Source organism: Dromiciops gliroides, chromosome 6, assembly GCF_019393635.1.
Source record: "Dromiciops gliroides isolate mDroGli1 chromosome 6, mDroGli1.pri, whole genome shotgun sequence".
Taxonomy (NCBI): domain Eukaryota; kingdom Metazoa; phylum Chordata; class Mammalia; order Microbiotheria; family Microbiotheriidae; genus Dromiciops; species Dromiciops gliroides.
In genome coordinates this window covers 186,400,497-186,420,799 of record NC_057866.1, presented here as the reverse complement: position 1 = coordinate 186,420,799, position 20,303 = coordinate 186,400,497, and positions in this window count along the sequence as shown.

Genomic DNA, 20,303 nt, shown 5'->3' with positions numbered 1-20,303 from the left:
TTATTAGTGTTCACCCATTAATGTTTGACAGAAAATCATCCTAAAATTATGTGTTTCAATATTAAGTTATTATTAGTAAAGCAGGTGGTTGTCAATTATTCATAATTCACTGTATAACCCATCTACTTATTTTCTTTTTCTTTTTTTTTTTGATGGGACAGTGGGGGTTAAATGACTTGCCCAGGGTCACACAGCTAGTAAGTGTGAAGTATCTGAGGTCAGATTTGAACTCAGTTCCCCCTGAATCCAGGGCCAATGTTTTATCCATTGTGCCATCTAACTGCCTTCTACTTCATTTTCTAACAATACACTTACTAGATGCTATCACTTATGCCACTTCTTGAATATAGTCCATCATGGTTAATATGGCACAGGCTATTTTTGTGTACCCAGTATGCAGATTACCATTGCCCTTTGGATCACTCACAACAATGATTCTATTGAGATTTTGGTTTAACATAATGGTCAGTTATATTCTATCACATGGAAAATACCCACCAAGAAAACAAGAAATACGATATCCATTATATCCTTTGTTATGCAAAATGTATTTCCACATTACCCAGGTACTGGAAAAAAACAATGAAGAGAAAAAATATATATATACTCTAACCTGCACTCTGAGTCCAATAGTTCTCTCTCTGGAAGTGGATAGCAAATTTTATTGTGAAGCATTTGGAATTTATTTGAAGCATTTTAGTGGCCAGGTCTTTCATAGTTGAATTTCTTTACAATACTGATGCTACTGTGTACATTGTTCTGCTTCCATTTATTTGTATCAGTTAACATAAGCCTTAATTGGTTTTCTTAAACTTGACCTTTTATCATTTATTGAAGCACAATAAAATTCAATGACATTCATATATCCTTATTTGGTCAGCCATTCTCCAGTTGATGAGTATCTACTCAGTTTCCATTTTTTTCCACTGGGGACAGGGGGAAGCTGCTATATTTTAAAAATAAATAAATGTTGGTACTATAATTTTTTTTAAATGTTGGTACTTTTCCTTTTTCTTTGATCTCTTTGTGGCATAGATCTAGTCCTGAGTCAAAGAGTAGGCAGAGTTTTATAGCCCTTTCTATATAGTTCCAAATTATTTTCTAGAATGAAGAATAGGACTATTTCACAATTCTATCAAAAATGGATTAATGTGCACATCCCATCCAGCATTTGTCATTTTCTCTTTCTGTTATCTTAGCCAGTCTGATAGGTATGATGTAGTACCAAAGGATATACATATGCAATTATATAAAACATTCCCATATTAGTCATTTTGTATAAGAAGACTCAATTAAAAGAAAAAAATGAAAGTGAAAAATAGCACGTTTCAGTCTGTGTTCAATGAATATCAGTTCTTTCTCTGGAGTTGGATAGTATGCTTCATCCTTGGGGATTTTCTTGGATCATTGTATTGCTGAGAATAGCTAAGTCATTCACAGTTCTTCATTGAACAATAATACTGTTACTATGTACAACATTCTCCTGGTTCTGTTCATTTCACCATACAACAGTTCACATAAGTCTTTCCAGGTTTTTCTGAAATCATCCTGCTTGTGATTTCTTATAGCATAATAATATTCCATTAAAATCATATACAACAACTTGTTTAAACCTTTCCCAATAATTGGCATGCCTTTGATTTCCAATTGTCAACCACCACAAAAATAGTCACTGTAAATATTTTTGTACAAATAGATCCTTTTCTCTTTTGGGGGGATGCCTTTGGGATATAAACCTAGAAGTGGTATTGCTAAATCAAAGGGTATGCACAGTTTTATAGCCCTTTGGGCATAGTTCCAAATTGCTCTCCAGAATTGTTAGATTAGTTCACAACTCTACCAATAGCAGATTAGTTTTCTACTTTTCTTAATGATAATGTCATTATTTAAAAAATGAAGGAAGCAATAAGGGATATTGCTTTTCTAGACTTGAGTCTGACCTAGAAAAAGGAATAGTTTAATGAAGTATAAATGATAGAAACTTCATGAGTGTAATTGGCTAGTTTTGAATTTTTGATAAACAATGATAGAAAAACAGAGTACAATCTCAATACTGGGAAAGAAAACTTCCAACAATTCAGGTTGATAGAAACCCATTATCTAAACTGGAGTAAGAGAGGGGATAGGCACCTTTCAAGAGTTCTGTTCTTATAATACAAAAACCAATTATTCTTATGAAAAAGTAGAAAGGCAAGATGCCCCAAATGATCCTATTTGAAGGGACTCAGCCATTACAAATTTTGAAAAGACATGGATAGAAGGTGGTAGCAAAGTAATACAATGAATACAAAATGAAATATATTCAGTCATAAAAATAATGGGGTAGAAGTTATTTCAGATTAATGAGAAGTTCATTGATTGCCACATGCAGTAGCAAGAATGCATGTGTGTAGGCCAAATACATGCATACAGGAAGCTTGTGACTGAGACTGCACAATTCTCCTAAATTGTCACTTTTTTATGCCCTCAATCAAACAACTCTGACATTTTTTCTTTACCCAATATTGTTCTTCAGTTGACATAATACTGATGGAAGATCTTTTTCTTATCTTGAGGATATTCTGTTTTTATAATTAAGAAGTCTCCCTTCTACACAATCCTAATGTTAATTGGGAGCTCTTTTGCTTCCTTTTTCAGTTTTGCAATCTTTTGGGTTGGCATGAACTAATTTCGCTTATTCGAGCATCCTGTTATAATCATACAAAAGATTTAATCCTTTAAATATCATCCTAAAAATTATACTTTCCAGAGTTCTAAAGCTTAGAATAAACTGAGATATGCAACAAATACTAAAAATAACAAAGATGACTTCTTAGGATAAGTGAGGTATATGAAGGGAAAACAGGAAGATTTTTAAACTGTATGATAAAATAGTGGATGCAAAAAAAAAGTATTATTCAACTCATAATTGGCTTCTGTTTCTCCCCCAAGGGGAATTATTTTCAGATTGGGAAGATAAAATCAAAAGGTTAGAGAGCTAAAAGCTCTCCAAAAAGTGAGAAGATAAGAAGACAACTAACTGGTAATCAAGTCATTAGACTTTGATGAAATATACTCCAGGCTACTGAGAGAATTGAATGTGGTTGCTAAGGCACTGTAAAATGATCTTTAAAAAATCTTTAATAATACAAGAGATGCTAAAGACCTAGAGATTGATAAGTACTAACTCAAGTTTCAGAAAAGGAAAGAGGATGTAATTTTCCAACTGCAGGTCCATGAGCTTGACTTTGATTCCTAGAAAAATTCTTAATATATATTTTATGCATTTTCAGCTATAATAAAGGGATAGTTTGTGAAAATTGATAAATGAAAGTGGCTATCAATAAAAGTCAGTATAGTTTCATTTAAAAAAAAAGTTGTCACATTAACCTCATTTTTTTTTCTACAAATACTAGACTTGTAAAACAGGAATACCATGCGAGAATATCAGCAAAACACTTTACAAATTGAAATGGCCGTCTCATGGAAAACATTGTGAGATGTTTGCTAAATCATACTGCAGCTAGCTGGATTCAGATATTTTTAAATAACCATATCTACAATACACATTAATGGGTCAACATGGAGGATTATTTTGGATCCAAGGGAATATCATAACATGAAGTTTAATAGGTAAGCATATTAAGTGTTGTGCTAACATATTAAAAAATTGACTTCACAAATATAGAATAGTTAGACAACACTCTATGTGATAGTGATATGGGGTTTCAAGTGGATGGCAAACTTACTCTAAGGCAAAAATATTTCAATTTTTTGGAAATGACTAACCCAATTTTAGGTAGCTTTCAGGGAGGTGTGCTGTCTAGAGCAAAGGAGGTAATTTTAATCCATTACATTTTACCATATTCTATCCAAGTTTATATTACATTGCTATATTTTTAAATGATGTTGACAACTGGAGCCCAACCAAAAGAAGATGACTGGAAGAGTGAGAGGCCTGGAAACCATGTAAGAATTGATTAAATCAACAAGTAGGGGAAGCTAGTTGGCACAGTGAATAGAGCACCGGCCCTGGACTCAGGAGGACCTGAGTTCAAATCCGGCCTCAGTTACTTGACACTTACTAGCTGTGTGACCCTGGGCAAGTCACTTAACCCCAATTACCTCACCAAAAAAAAAAATCAACAAGTAGTGTTTAGTTTAAAAAGCAAAGATTTGGAGAAAAGGAGTAGACCTTCCCATTATCCAAAAAAAAAAAAAGTCATGTGGAAGATTTTCTCTCCTTGACCTTAGAGGGTATAAATAGAACAACACATTAAGATTAATTGAAGAAAAAGTTTCCTAGGAATTAGAACACTGCCAAAATGAAAGATAGAGGAGGTATTCAGTTAGGGGCTAGATAAGTGATTGCTAGCTGTGATGGTGTTCAGGAACAGGTTAAGCCCTATGGCCCATTGATCCCTTCCAATCCAAAGATTTTGTTTAATTCTTCCATTTCAGATTAGACCTGGTGATACCTTTTTCCTCAATGAAACTACTCCTTAGCCTATCTGAATTACAGATATCTACTGGAGTATAAACAGCTTTCTAATTGAAATCAAATTAAACTTTTCTTTCCCTTGAATCCTCACCTACTACCTACTTAGCAATTCTGAGTAAGTACAAAGAATGGAAGTCAGTAATGCTCCAAGGTAGATTATAGCAAGTGACCTGGAGGTGAAAAGCTCTAAAATCTATTACTAATCCCTTCAGCAGTCTAGCCATTAGTCATGTGTTTGCTTTAAGAAATATAAATTGCACCTTTAACTAGATAATTAAAAGTCTTACAAAGAATCAGCAAGAGAAAGAAATCTTTTCTTTCAAAGATTAGGAAGTAAACATGACCATTTAGGCCAGTGTATTTCTTAGATCTTTAAGGATATGTTCATATTTCAGTGTTAAGCATTTGTGTTAACCAAATTAATTGATTTTTTTTTCTTTGTGGATTTTCAGATTCTTTCAGAATAGAGTAGCATTTCTTGAATATTAGCTGTTGTTGTTTTAAAGCTACTCTGATTTTAAAAAACAAGAAGGCAGATAGGGCGCCAGTACATCATAAGGTATGGGTCACTGCATTTCTTTTTCAGTTTTGATTTAGACTTGACAGCTGCCTCTTTGTCAGAACCAAGCTAATAAGGTCAAGCAAATGGTTTGCAAAAGGAAAATATTGTTCAGGCAACAGACAAGAGTCAGGAAAGATGTCAATGTTGAAATTGTGCACCCTGGCTCTTTGTGACATTTTGTTTGGTTACAATGGTAGTCTTCCATTTGCTTTTTCATCTTCCAACAGGAATGAAAAAGAAAAGAAACATGATATTTTTTCTTTTTTTTTAATTAATAAAGTATTTTTTTCCGTTACATGTAAAGATAGTTCTCAACTTTTGTTTATACAAGCTTTACAATTTCAGATTTTTCTCCCTCTCTCCCCTCCCTCTCCCCTCCCCTAGACAGCAGGTAATCTGATATAGGTTATATATATATATATACATATATATAATATATATGCACACACAAAATAACATTAATTCTATTTCTGCATTAGTCATGTTATTAGAGAAAAAATCAGAGCAATGATGAAAAACCTCAAAATAGAAAAAAACAACAGCACCAAAAACAAAAGAAACAGTATGGTTCATTCAGCATCTATACTCTGCAGTTTTTTTTTTTTTTGGATTTGGAGATCCTCTTCTATCATGAGTTCCCTGGAACTCTTCTGTACCATTGCATTGGTGAGAAGAATATAGTCCATCACAGTATATCAACACTCAATGTTGATGATACTGTGTACAATGTTCTTCTGGTTCTGCTCATCTCACTCATCATCAGCCCACGCAAGACCCTCCAGGTTTCTCTGAACTCCTCCTGCTCATCATTTCTTACAGCACAATAGTATTCCATTGTATTCATATACCACAACTTGTCCAGCCATTCCCCAATTGATGGGCACCCCCTCAACTTCCAATTCCTTGCCACCATGTAAAGAGCAACTATAAATATTTTTGTACATATGGGTCCCTTTCCCCTTTCCATGATTTCTTTAGGAAAAAGACCCCAAAGTGTTATTGCTGGGTCAAAGGGTATGCACAGCTTTATTGCCCTTTGGGCATAATTCCAAATTGCTCTCCAGAATGGTTGGATCAGTTCACAGCTCCACCAACAATGAATTAGTGTTCCAATTTTCCCACAGCTTCTCCAACATTTATTATTTTCCTTTTTTGTCATTTTAGCCAATCTGATAGGTGTCAGGTAGTACCTCAGAGTTGTTCTAATTTGCATCTCTCTAATCATTAGAGATTTAGAGTATTTTTTCATATGGGAATAGATAGCTTTGGTTTCTTCATCAGAAAACTGCCTGTTCATACCCTTTGACCATTTCTTAATTGGGGAGTGACTTGGATTCTTATAAATTTGATTTAGTTCCCTATATATTTTAGAGATAAGGCCTTTATCAGAAGTACTGGCCACAAAAAATTGTTTCCCAGCTTTCTGCCTCCTTTCTAATTTTGGATGCATTTCTTCTGTTTGTACAAAAATTTTTTAATTTAATGTATTCAAAATCATCCATTTTGCAATTTATAATATACTCTATCTCTTGTTTGGTCATAAACTGTTTTGCTTTCCAATGATCTGATAGGTACACTATTCCTTTCTCTCCTAATTTACCTATGGCATCACCTCTTATGTCTAAATCATGTATCCATTTTGACCTTATTTTAGTATAAGGTGTAAGATGTTGGTCTATGCCTAATTTCTGCCAAACTATCTTCCAGTTTTCCCAGCAGTTTTTGTCAAATACTGAGTTCCTATCCCAGAAGCTGGAGTCTTTAGGTTTATCAAACACTACATTACTAGTGTCATTTACTACTGCATTTCCTGAGCCTAGCCTATTTCATTGATCTACCACTCTATTTTTTAGCCAGTACCAGATAGTTTTGATGACTGTCACTTTATAGTAAAGTGCCAGGTTTGGTACCACTAACCCACCTTCCTGTGAATTTTTTTTCCATTATTTCCCTGGATATTCTTGATTTTTTGTTTTTCCAGGTGAATTTTGTTATTATTTTTTCTAGCTCTATAAAATAATTTTTAGGTAGTCTGATTGGTATGGCACTGAATAAGTAAATTAATTTAGGTAGTATTGTCATTTTTACCATATTAGCTCTGCCTATCCATGAGCAATTGATATCTTTCCAATTATTTAGATCTGATTTGATTTGTGTGAAGAGGGTTTGGTAGTTGTGTTCACAGAGTTCCTGGGTTTGTCTTGGCAAGTAGACTCCCAAGTATTTTATATTATCTACTGTTATTTTAAAAGGAATTTCTCTTTCTATCTCTTGCTGCTGGACTTTGTTGGTCATATATAGAAATGCTGATGATTTATGTGGATTTATTTTATATCCTGCTACTTTGCTAAAGTTGTTCATTGCTTCAAGTAATTTTGCATTGATTCTCTAGGATTCTTTAAGTATACCATCATATCATCTGCAAAGAGTGATAGTTTTGTTTCATCCTTGCCTATTCTAATTCCTTTAGTCACAAACATAGGAGATGAGGGAAGATAATGAGGCCACAGATGTATAATGAGGCTGATAAAACTGGACAATAAATTGGAACTGGTTCAGACACAATGTAAAAATTGGGGGGGGAGAGAGGGTAACGAGGTAATGGTTGCTGGTAGATCCACTGAGTCAGAAGATTTTTCTGGGTATGTAAATAAGTCTTAAATGATAGTTTCAGAATGACTTCTGGGAGCCAAGATGGTGAAATAAACATAAAATCACAGTGACCAAACAAGAGATAGAGAGCATTAAGAAATGTAAAATAGATAATTTTGATTATATTAAAATAAAATACTTTTGTACAAACAAAATCAATACAACCAAGATTAGAAGGAAAGCATAAATCTGGGAAACAATCTTACAGCAAGTATCTCTGACAAAGGCTTCATTCCTCAAATATAAAGAGAGCTCAGTCAAATTCATAAGAATACAAAAGTCTTTCTCCAATTGATAAATGGTCAAAGGATATGAACAGGCAGTTTTCAGATAAAAAAAATCAAATGTATCCATAGGTATATGAAAAAGTGCTATAAACCACTTTTGATAAGTGAAATGCAAATTAAAATAACTTCAGGATCCATGTTACACTTATTAGATTGGCTTATATGATAAAAAAGGGAAATGATAAATGTTAGAGAGGATGTGGGAAAACTGGGACACTAATGTACTGTTCATGGAGTTGTGAAATTATCTAACCACTCTGGAGAGCAATTTGGAACTATGTATACCCAAAGGGCAACCAAACTGTACATCTCATAATACCACTACTTTGATCTCATAATACCACTACTAGGTCTGTATCAAAAAGAAATCATAAAAAAGGGGGAAAGGAGCCACACATTCAAAAATATTTTAGAAGCATTTTCATAGTGGCAAAATATTGGAAATTCATGGAATGCCCATCAATTGGGGAATGGCTGAACAAGCCATGATTATATGTATAAATGTAATAAAATGCTTGCTATTCTGCAATACAAAATGATGAACAGGCAGATTTAAAGAAAGAAAAGGAAAGACTTGTACAGACTGATGAAAAGTATAATGAAGAGCACAGGAAAACAGTGTACAAAGTTTTAGCAAAATTGTGTCATGATCAACTATGAATAATTCAGCTCTTCTCAACAATACAATGATCCAAGACAAGTAAAAAGTACTTACAAATGAAAATGCTATCCACATTCAGATAAAGAACTGATGGACTCGGAGGCAGCTAGGTGGCACAGTGGATAGAGCACTGGCCCTGGAGTCAGGAGTACCTGAGTTCAAATCTGGCCTCAGACACTTGACACTTACTACCTGAGTAAACCTGAGCAAGTCACCTAGCCACAAATGCCTCACCAAAAAAATAAGAAAGAAAGAAAAAAAAAGAACTGATGGACTCAAGTCATTCCCCAATTAAGAAATGGTCAAAGGATATAAATAAGCTGTTTTCAGATGAAGAAATCAAAGCTATATATTGCCATATAAAAAAATGCTCTAAATCACTACTGATTAGAGAAATGCAAATGAAACAACTTTGAGGTACCAATTAAAACAACTCTGAGAGGGCAGGCAGGTGACACAGTGGATAAAGCACTGGCCTTGGATTCAGGAGGACTTGAGTTCAAATCCAGCCACAGACAGTTGAAACTTACCAGCTGTGTGACCCTGGGCAAGTCACTTAACCCTTATTGCCCCACAAAAAAAATAAAACAAACAAACAACAACAACAACAAAACCTCTGAGCCACCACTTCACACCTATCAGATTGGCTAATATGACAAAGAAAGGAAAACAATAAATGTTGGAGAAACTGTGGAAAAATTAGAACACTAATGCATTGTTGGTGGAGCTGTGAACTGACATCATCTTTCAAGAGTTTGTCATTGAAAATTGCCCTGATATTCTAGAAACAGAAGGTAAAATAGAAATTGAAAGAATCCGCCAATCACATCCTGAAACTGATCCCCAACAGAAAACTTCCAGGAATATTATAGCCAAATTCCAGAGCTCCTAGATTAAGGAGAAAATATTGCAAGTAGCCAGAAAGAAACAATTCAAATACTGTGGAGCCACAGTCAGGATAGCACAAGATATAGCAACTTCTATATTAAAGGATCAGAGGGCATAGAATATGATATTTCAGAGGTCAAGGGAATTGAGATTACAACCAAGAATCACCTACCCAGCAAAACTGATTATAATCTTGCAGGGGGGGGGAAATGGGATTTCAATGAAAAAGAGGACTTTCAGGTATTCATGATGAAAAGAACTGAACTGAATCATAGATTTGACTTTCAAATACAACACCCTAGTAAAGCATAAAAAAGTAAACAGGAAAAAGAAATCAAGAGCGGTGTTAAAAGGGTAGACTGTTTACATTCCTACATGGAAAGATAATACTTCTAACTCATAAGAACATTTTCAGTATTAGGGAAGGTGATAGGAATAGATTTAGACAGAGGGCACAGGTGGGAAATGATTATGAAGGGTTGATATCTGTAAAGCATTTATTTTTTTGTTTATTGGGGTTTTTGTGGAGTGTCTGAGGCCAGATTTCTGCTTGGGTCCCTGTGAGTCCAGGGGTGGGTGCTTTGTCACCTGGATGCTCCATCTTTAAGATAAAAATAAGGCATGAGAGGATTGCACTGGGGGAGGGGGAAGGGGAGAGGCAGAATGGGGTGAAATCCCACATGAAAGAAGCAGGAAAGGGCTTATGGAGTGGGGGGGGGTAGTGAGGGAGGAGCAGGGCAGTGAATGAGCCTTGCACTCATCAGAATTACCTCAAAGACCTTAATTTCATCAGAGTTGGCTCAAGGAGGGAACAACATATACAGTAAATTGGGTAGAGTAATCTATCTAACCTTGCAGGATGGGAGGAGAGGAAGGGGAAAAGGAGTGAAGGGTGAAAGAAGGGAGCATAGATTGGGGGAGGAGGCAGTCAGAAGAAAAACGCTTTGGAGGAGGGATAGAGTAAAAGATAGAAAATAGAGTAAGTATCAGGGGAGGGAATAGGATGGAGGGAAACAGTTAATAATGGTATCTGTGAAAAAATTTTTGAAGTAGAGGCAAGAGTAATGTAAGATGATATCCATCTACAGAGAGAGAACTGATGGTGTCTGAATAAAAATTGAAGCAAACATTTTTTCTTAGTTCCTTTAACTGAAGTTTTGTTTTTGTCTTTTTTCTTTCACAACCTGGCTAATGTGGAAATATTTTGTATGACTGCTTATGGTATAGCTTATATTGAATTGCTTGAGTTCTTGGTGGGGAGGAAGAAAGATAATTTTGAAAACAAAGTTGTTGGGGTTTTTTTAAATTGATGTCAGAATTTGAATTTCCATGTAATTTGGAAAAATAAAATTCTAAATTAAAAAAAGAAGAATTGGAATGATAGTAAACATAAATAAATAGACCGAGCTACAGTATTACGGTGAATTCATGGCAAGATCACTGTGGTATAACTTGAATGCACTAATTTCCCAAATATAGAACCTTCCCAGCTTATTATTCATGCAGTAGCCTTTAGAAGAAGTATTTTACTTGTTTCCATTTATTTATGCATCTTGGAATCATTCATAATTGTTGGTTAGACCTTAACATGATTTATACTGAGCTGCTAATTATTTATTGTGGTAAGAATAAAAATGAATTGTACAGAACCTGATGAGGTTAGACAAAAATGTGCTTATTGAACAGTTAAATGGCTCTTCTTAAATAAAAGCCTTGGAGTGATTACAGGAGCAAACACAATATTAATGTCCATATATTGCAAGCACAGAATAACAAGTGTTATTTAGATGAAGTCTGAAAATCAGTGTGACCAGAAGAGGTATTCTTGATACAGAAAAAGTAGAGATGATACTTAGCTGTGATAAAGCCCTAGAAAACTCAAGGAAAATGCATTATATTGGGAAAAAATCAGAACAATAAAAGGAATGTTAAAATGTCAGCCAGAAACCTAATACTTTCTCTCTCTCTGAAGGTTGAGAGAAGACAAAGTAGCTTCATTCATTAGGTTTATATATTTTTTTCAAATTTAGTATGCCCTCTATTCAATGCATTCTTCTAAGTGTTGTGGGTCTATGAGTCTATCAAAAGTAGGAGATTCTTAATCCCCACCCCCCCCAAAAAAAAGACAAAAATGCCAAAATTATTTGGATCTTTTAAGGTAGCAGGTACAGCTTCAAAGGGTGGTGAGACATTGAGAGTTAATTACCCATTATATCAGGGTGGAGGAATATATGGCAAGCTTCTCCTCCATGTGCCGGTTTCTAGTCTAAGGTACTTCTATGTTGGTTATGACCATGGTTGGGGTCAGTGGTGCAAATAGTTAAATTGAGCATTCAAATATATTTTTCAGTCTTTTTTTTTTGCAGGGCAGTGGGGGTTCAGTGACTTGCCCAGGGTCACACAGCTAGTGAGTGTCAAGTGTCTGAGGCCAGATTTGAACTCAGGTACTCCTGACTCCAGGGCTGGTGCTTTATCCACTGCGCCACCTAAAAATATTTATTAAGTGTTTACTATGTGCCAGTAATTGTGCTAAACAAAGGGGAAAGACTTACATGAATTTATACAAAGTGAAGGGAAAAGAACCAGGGAAACAGTGTGTACAATAATATCATATTCTAAGCCTTCTGAACTTTAATATTGAAGCTGCTAGGTCCTGTGTAATTCTGACTTTGACGCCTTGATATTTAAATTGCTTCTTTCTGGCTGCTTGCAGTATTTTCTCCTTCACCTGATAATTGGAGTTTTCCTTTTGGGGTCTCTTTCAGGTGGTCATCAGTGGATTCTTTCAATGACTATTTTGTCATCTGGTTATATAATAACAGGGCAGATCTCTTTGATATTTTCCTTGAATGTGGTGTCTAGACTCTTTTTTTGATCATAGCTTTCAGTTATTCCAATAATTCTTAAATTATCTCTCCTGGATCTATTTTCTAGGTCAGTTGTCTTTCTGATGAGGTATTTCACATTTTATTCTTTTTTTTCCCATTCCTTTGATTCTTGGTGTCTCATGGAGTTATTAGCTTCCATCTGCCCAATTCTATTTTTAAGGCATTATTTTCTTCAGTAAGCTTTTGCACCTCCTTTTCCATTCAACCATCCTCCACCACACCCACACCCCCATTGGCCAATTTGAATTTTTAAGGAATTGTTTTCTGTAGCCAATTTTTGTGCTTCCTTTTCCAAGATTTTGACTTTTTTCACATAATTTTCTCACATAACGTTCATTTCTCTCATTTCTTTTCCTATTTTTTCTTCAAACTCTCTCATTTGGTTTTTAAAATCCTTTTTGAGCTCTTCCAAGAAAGCTTTTAGGTCTTGAGACCAATTCATCTTCCCCTTTGAGATTTCACATGTAGACATTTTGACAATATTGTCATCATCTGAGTTTGTGTTTTGGTCTTCCCTGTTGACTTAGAAACTCTCAATGGTAAGGGTCCTTTTCTGTTTCTTCCTCATATTGTAGGTTATCTTTTGACTTTTAAAGTTGAGGTCTGCTCCTGGGGCACAGGGGCAACTGTTGCAAGTTTCTTGAGCTGGAGAATAAAGGCCTGGTCCCTGGCTTTCTGCTTTGAGGCCTCTGGGGCTGGTAGATTCCTCAATTCCCTCAACTTGCTCCTTGAGCTGGGATGGCTTGGCCTAGTGGCATGTGTGCTGTGGGTGGTTCACCAGGGGCAGTTTCTGCTATTAGCCAGTGCTGGTTGGTCTCAAAACTGTCCTGATGCACCATCAGCATGCTGAGCCAGGACCAAGGGTCCTTAGCTGCTGATCTGTGCTGTGGCCGAGAGTCTCTTGCTGACTTGCCCTGGCCCCTCCATGCTACACTGTGCTCCCCTTTTGCCCAAGTGAAACAGACCTTCCATGAAGTCTTCTAAATTGTCTCAAGTTGAAAGATTGTGTCTCTTTGTCTTTTTTTAGCTTCTGTATCTTTAGAATGCATTTAAAGGCTTGATTTAATATTTTTTCTGAGGGAAACTAGGGAGACCTGAGGCAACATCCTGGCTTCTCTCTATCCTCTTGGCTACACTTCTTCATCCCTTAATTTTTAAGATAATAATTTCATTTTATTCAGCTCACATCTTTGCCTTCTATCTATATATAATTCTAACCTCCCTAATAATGAGATTTTTTTAAGGTTACAAGTATTATTTTTCCATGTAGGAATGTAAACAGTTTAACTTTATTGAATCCCCTTTGATTTCTCTTTCCTGTTTACCATTTTATGGTTCCTTTATTCTTGTATTTGAAAATTTTCTATTCAGCTCTGATTTTTCTCATCATTAATGCTTGAAAGTTCTCTATCTTATTGAATTCCCATCTCTTCCTTCCTCCCACTCCATCCTGCCTCCCACCAAATGATTATATTCAGTTATTTAGTTTTGCTAGATAGGTGAATTTTTTTTAGCTTAGTAGTATGGTGTGTGTTTTTTCCAAATTACATGTAAAAATGGTTTTCCACATTCATTTTTGCAAGATTTTGAATTCCAAATTTTTCTCCTTCCCTCTCTTCCCTCTCCCCTCCCAAGACAGCAAGCAATATGATATAGGTTATACATGTATAATCATATTTAGCATATTTCTCCATTAGTCATGTTATGAAAGAAGAATTAGAACAAAAAGGGAAAACCATGAGAAAGAAAAAGTGAACAACAACAACAACAAAGTGAAAATAGTATGCTTCGATTTGCATTCAGGCTCCTTAGTTCTTCCATCTCTGGATATGGCCAGCATTTTCCATCATGAGTCTCTTGGAATTATATTAGATCATTGCATTGCTGAGAAGAGCCAAGTCCTTCAACGCCGATTACCACGCAATGTTTCTGTTATTATGTACAAAATTCTCCTGGCTCTGCTCATTTCACTCTTCATTAGTTCATGTAAGTCATTCTAGGTTTTTCTGAAATCCACCTGCTTATCATTTCTTATAACTCAATAGTATTCCATTACATTCATATATTACAACTTTTTCAGCCATTCCCTGACTGATGGGCTTCCCCTCAATTTCCAATTCTTTTTCACCCCCAAAAGAGCTGTTATAAATATTTTTTATATATAAACAAAACAAAACAAAAAACCCTCTGAAGCTTGGGACAATGCCCCTTCCACCTGGGAGTAGAGCCAAACTTTAATGTAAAGTTAAAGGTCAATAAATAAGTTGGAAAGGGGGCAAAAAAAGAAGCTGACCTTAGAAAGTTACTATTCAGAAGAAAACAAAATCAAAACTGCTACATCCAAAGCATCACAGAAAAATATGAATTGGTCTCAAGCTCAAGAAGAATATCTGGAAGAGCTTTAAAAGGGGTTTTAAAACTCAAATAAGAGAGGTAAAGGAAAAAAAACAGGAAAATAAGTGAGAGTGATGCAAGAAAATCATCAAGAAATACTAAAGAAAACACTTTTTTTTCTAAAACAAAATAGGAGAACAAAATGAGAAAAAAATGCACAGAAATCCAGTGAAGAGAAGAATGTCTTTAAAAAGCAGAATTGACCAAATTCAAAAAAGAAAAACTATGAACAAACAATTCACTAAAGAAAAGAAGTCTTCAAAAAGTAGAATTGGCCAAATGGAAAAGAAAGCTCAAAGGAGAAAATAATATTTCAACCAACCAGAAAGAAATGTTATTTGTATTGTGTGCAGGATAACACACAATTTCACAACTTCAGGAAAGGATCAGAAGACTTGGAATATAATATTTCAGAGGACAAAAGAGCTAGGATTACAACCAACAATTACCGAGCCAGTAAAAGTGAGGATAGTTCCTTATGGGAAAAGTAGAAATTCAATGAAAAAGAGAACTTTCAAGCATCCCTGATTAAAAAAAAAAAAAGGATAGAAAATTTGCCTTTCAAATACAAGACTCAAAAAAGAAAGTATAAAAAGGTAAGCAGAGATGGGAAATTAAAAGGGAATCAATAAGGTAGAACTGTTCACATTCCTCTACGGAAAGATGATACTTATAACTCTTAAGAACGTTCTCATTGGTAGGGCAATTTAAAAAAAAAAAAGTCTCTGTAGGCAGAGGGCACAGATGTGAATTGAATGTTATGGGATGATACATTAAAAATAACATTAAGTGGTGAGAAAGAGGCATTGGGAGAATGGGAAAAGGAGCAGTAGAATGAGTTAAGTAAACTCACAAGAAAGAGGTGCAAAAGAGGTTTTTACAATGGATGGGAAAATGGGGAAGGTGGCAAGGAGTGCTTCAATCTTATTCTCATTGGAATTTACTCAACAAGGAGTAATATATACACTCAATTGAGTGTAGAACTCTATCTTACTCTGCAGGAGAGTAGGAGAGGTAGGGGATAAGAGAGGATAGATGATAGATGAAAAAGCTGAATGGAGAGAAATGGTAGTCAGACGCAGAACACTTTTGAGGATTCCTGATTTTAAGTTAATTTGGCTTTTCCTTCCCCTTCAAGGTCTTGATTAATCTGATCAATTTTAGAGATTAAATAAATTCTTATCAAAAATATGTCCAGCTCAGTTACCTTCATATAAAATGGGTGAAGTTTGTTACAATGAGAAGAGTTCTGGCCATTGAGTCAGACAATCTGAGTCTCAATTCCATTTCTGAGGCTTCCTATTTGTTTGACTTTAGATAAGTCATCCAAACTCCTTGGTCCTCAGTTTCCTCACCTGTAAAGTGAATGAGTTGAATTATATGGCTTCTGAGATTCCTTCCTGGCCTAAATCTAGGACTGCTTATTAAAATGTCTCATTCAATCCTTTTCACCTTGATCTGTTTGTTTGCTGCTGGTCTCTGAGTTACATGACATCTCCAATTCAGTTAATCAGTGGCAAAGTTAGGACACAGTCTCAAGATGTCCCAAATGGAGCTTATTATCTTTACTCCTATAGTTGACCTACTATTTTTTTTTTCGGGGCAATGAAGATTAAGTGACCTGCCCAGGGTCACACAGATAGTAAATGTCAAGTGTCTGAGGCCGGATTTGAACTCAGGTATTCCTGAGTCCAGGACGGGTGCTAGTTGCCCTACTATTGACAGCTATTTCGGTCAGTAACACTGCTCAGTTTCTCCTTCTCAAAATTTTGATTTTCTTATCCAGACTCTCCTCACTATTGTTTACAAATAAAGCTACAAATTTTATTTATAGCTCTTCCTTCTCCCCCTGATGCTAGTGCATCCATCCCACAAAAATAGGTTATATTTACTTTGTCTTTATTCTGTATTCATTTCTTCCTGTGTGTATCTTTCCCAAGAAAGTGTAATATCCTTGAAAGCAAGTACCATTTCATTTTTGTCTTTGTACCCCCAAAACCTAGTGCACAGCCTGACATTGAAAGGGCTTATCGATGTAGTCTATAACTGACTGACTCTTACCTTTCTCTTCCCTTTAATATTCAATTACCAAATTCAATTGATTGTACTTCCACAATACCTCTCACATCTGATCCCTATTCTCTGCTTCCCTGTTATCATATGATCTTGAAGATATATTATTAATAGTTTTATCATTAAATCAGATTAGTTTCTAAAAAAAGGAAACATACAATATAAACCCAAACACACACACACACACACACCATAGTGAATCTACTGTAAACAATGAAGTACACATTTCACTGAAGTATATATTTCAAGTTTTAAGAATGTCTAACAGTGTAATGGGGCTCTTTTTCCATCTCTAATACTCAGTCAACAATCCTTGAAGCATTTGTAAATGTTCCTAGTCAGGTTCAGTCAAAACAACCATTTAGGAGTTTTAAAAGTTGTATGGGGCTTTGAGACAGATACAGCTCATCACTGGCTTAAATCCCCTGATTTCATGCTTAGCCAAAAATAAATAAATAAATAAAACCATAGATATACTTACTATAGGTGTGACCTGCCCCTTGGCTAGGTTTCAAAACATGAGGATGTCTCTGAGTTATCCAGAGGATCCATGATGAGGGTGGTGGGTGGGGAGCAGATTTTCTATACTCTTCTTTCAATATAAGCCAATTATAAAACTGCCTTGCCTTTGTTTATATTGTGTTCCTTTTCACCCCAATCTTAGGCAAACAAATATCCAGAAAAGGAATTATCTGGTTAGAGAATATGTGACCTTCAGTAATCTGGGATGCTTTCAAGACAAAGGTCAGGCATCCACTAGAAAAAAACAGTGGGGCAGCTAGATGGCGCAGTGGATAGAGCACCGGCCCTGGAGTCAGGAGTACCTGAGTTTAAATCTGGCCTCAGACACTTAACACTTACTAGCTGTGTGACCCTGGGCAAGTCACTTAACCCCAATTGCCTCACTAAAAAAAAAAGAAAGAAAAAGAAAAAAAAAGAAAAAACAGTAAATGGAGGCAGGAATATGGGTATCTAGATGAGAGGAAACAGTTATAAAAGGAAAGAACATTTCAGGAAATGTTTCTTATATTCTGTCTACTGATATAACAGAGGTATGAATCCTCAGAGCCTTGCTGGCCTGCCCAACAGAGACCCACACTGAAGGGGAAGTTTGTGTGGACTCCACATAGGAAAAAAAAAAAAAAGAATTCCCCATGCCAGGTGAGATACTCCTTTTGTCACATGTGTTCTTTTCACTTTGGGAGGAAACTATTAATAATAGGGGTTGCTGAGAAAGCCAGGCCTGACCTTTCTTAAGGTCAGCCCAGAGTCAGGAAGTTACCCCACTCAAAACCACACCTACCTGAAAACCTTGTTCCTGACAGAAAATCTGTTCTCTGACCTCAGCACAACTGCGTATCCAGTGAACCAATAGATCTGAGTTATGCAGCCAATTAGCTTTGAGCAATGTTTATGGTTGGGCTCTGCTCCTGCCCTCAGCGAGCCTGAGGACGTACTCCCTCCTTTGGCATAGGAACTAGGTGAGAGCAGATGCAGCCCTCTAGGATTCCCCATTTTCTCCCTTCTCTAGGCTGTCCTATCTTTCAGAGCCACGTGTGCTCTCTTTACTAATTTTTTTTTTTCGGTGGGGCAATGGGGGTTAAGTGACTTGCCCAGGGTCACACAGCTAGTAAGTGTCAAGTGTCCGAGGCCGGATTTGAACTCAGGTACTCCTGAATCCAGGGCCGATGCTTTATCCACTGCGCCACCTAGCCGCCCCTTTACTAATTTTTAATATACTTTAATAAATGATTGATACCAAAACTGTTGCTAAAGCTTCTAATTTATAGGTAGCACTATATTAGGAACCCCAGCTAATTTTCCTCAAACTTGGGACAAAAATAAGGTGACCACATATAATTTTGCTTGTTACAACTTGTGTTTTACTACCTTTGTATTTCTACTTGTGTGTATAAAGAGAGAACCCTAGGTTTAAGGATAATTTTATGTACCAGTTATCCATATACTGTCCCTTTAAATCCTTTTTCTAAAAGTTAAAACATTCTGGCTGACAAATTTTAATGGATAACATGCCAAGGAGGGCTTGTGAGTGAACATATTATAATATCCAAGGCCTCAGTGTCACAAATTCCTAGAGCCCTGGGAGTAGAAGTAGCCATCTGCCCCACTGAGAGCCACAAAACATGAGTATGAGTACAAGTTGGGGGAGACTTTCTGGTAGGGGTGGCTATATTAGGATGGAGAACCACCCTCTTAGGTAAGCAAAGATCATCAAAAGAGTAATACAAAGAGCCCTTTGAATGGATGAAAACATCAGCTATCTTTAAGAAATCAGCAAAAATGATCTTCCAATTTTCCTTAGAAAATCAGAATGAGAAATATGGTTTGTAAGAACCTAAAATAAAACTCTACATCACTAACTAAATCCCAAAACCCAATCTATTCTGCATAGCTTGCTTAACTCACATTTCCAACTTGTCTTATTCAATAACTGCTTGAGCTTCTAGTTGAACATAAGGAGAGTCTCCAGAAAGCAGGAGTTATAGTAATCTAGCTTAGAGCTAAAAAGGACCTATACTTTCCGTTCTCTAATTCACAAGAGAGGGCAGCATAGCCTAGGGCCTACATCTCAGGCCTGGGAGCTAGGAATACTTTATAAAGCTATCTCAATAAAAACAAAACTTGCTGTCACATAGAATTCACTGACATAGGAACGTGGGGCCAAAGCCAAACCAAAGTAGAGTGGGAAGGAGAAATAATTATTTAATTCATGAGCATTATCAGAACCCATATTGTTTTTAATTAAGGTAGAAAATACATCCAGAAGAGATGTACAGTGATCTTATGCTGAGAACCGCATCTCTTCCATCCATCAACAGCAGTTATTAAAGGAAATATCACCCCAAACTAGAAGTCTTTAAATCAAAACAGCCCCTGTAACTTTCCTACAGACAGCTATGCCTATAGAGAGACCTGGATTTGTACACTCTTCTAGTGTAAGAAAAGAAAGGGTGCATCCCACTCTGTAAATATTGCATTGGTGCTTGATACTGTGGAAATTTGTCCAGCCTACTTTATGCCTGAATTCTAACTCAAACTCATAGGCTCAAAGTATTTAGAGCTGAAAGGATACTTTATAGATCAAGTAGTTCAATTATCTTATTTTACATAATTTTACACATTTTTTCCATGTAAAGAAGAAACTTAAGCCCAGAAAATGGGGGGGGGGGGTAATGGCCAAGCTTGCACAATAAATTGCAGAACTGAGATTTGAATCTAGTTCTTCTGACTCCAAATCCAGTACTACTATGTTACCACCTTTAGTCTAGTCCACCCATGACCACTCTACTATTCATGAGAATTTGAAGGTGGAAACTCAAAGACTTAATATTCCCTGTCCACAAAGTAACCAATTTTGGCATTGACAAAATAAAGAATTTGAGTCCTATCCAGCAAC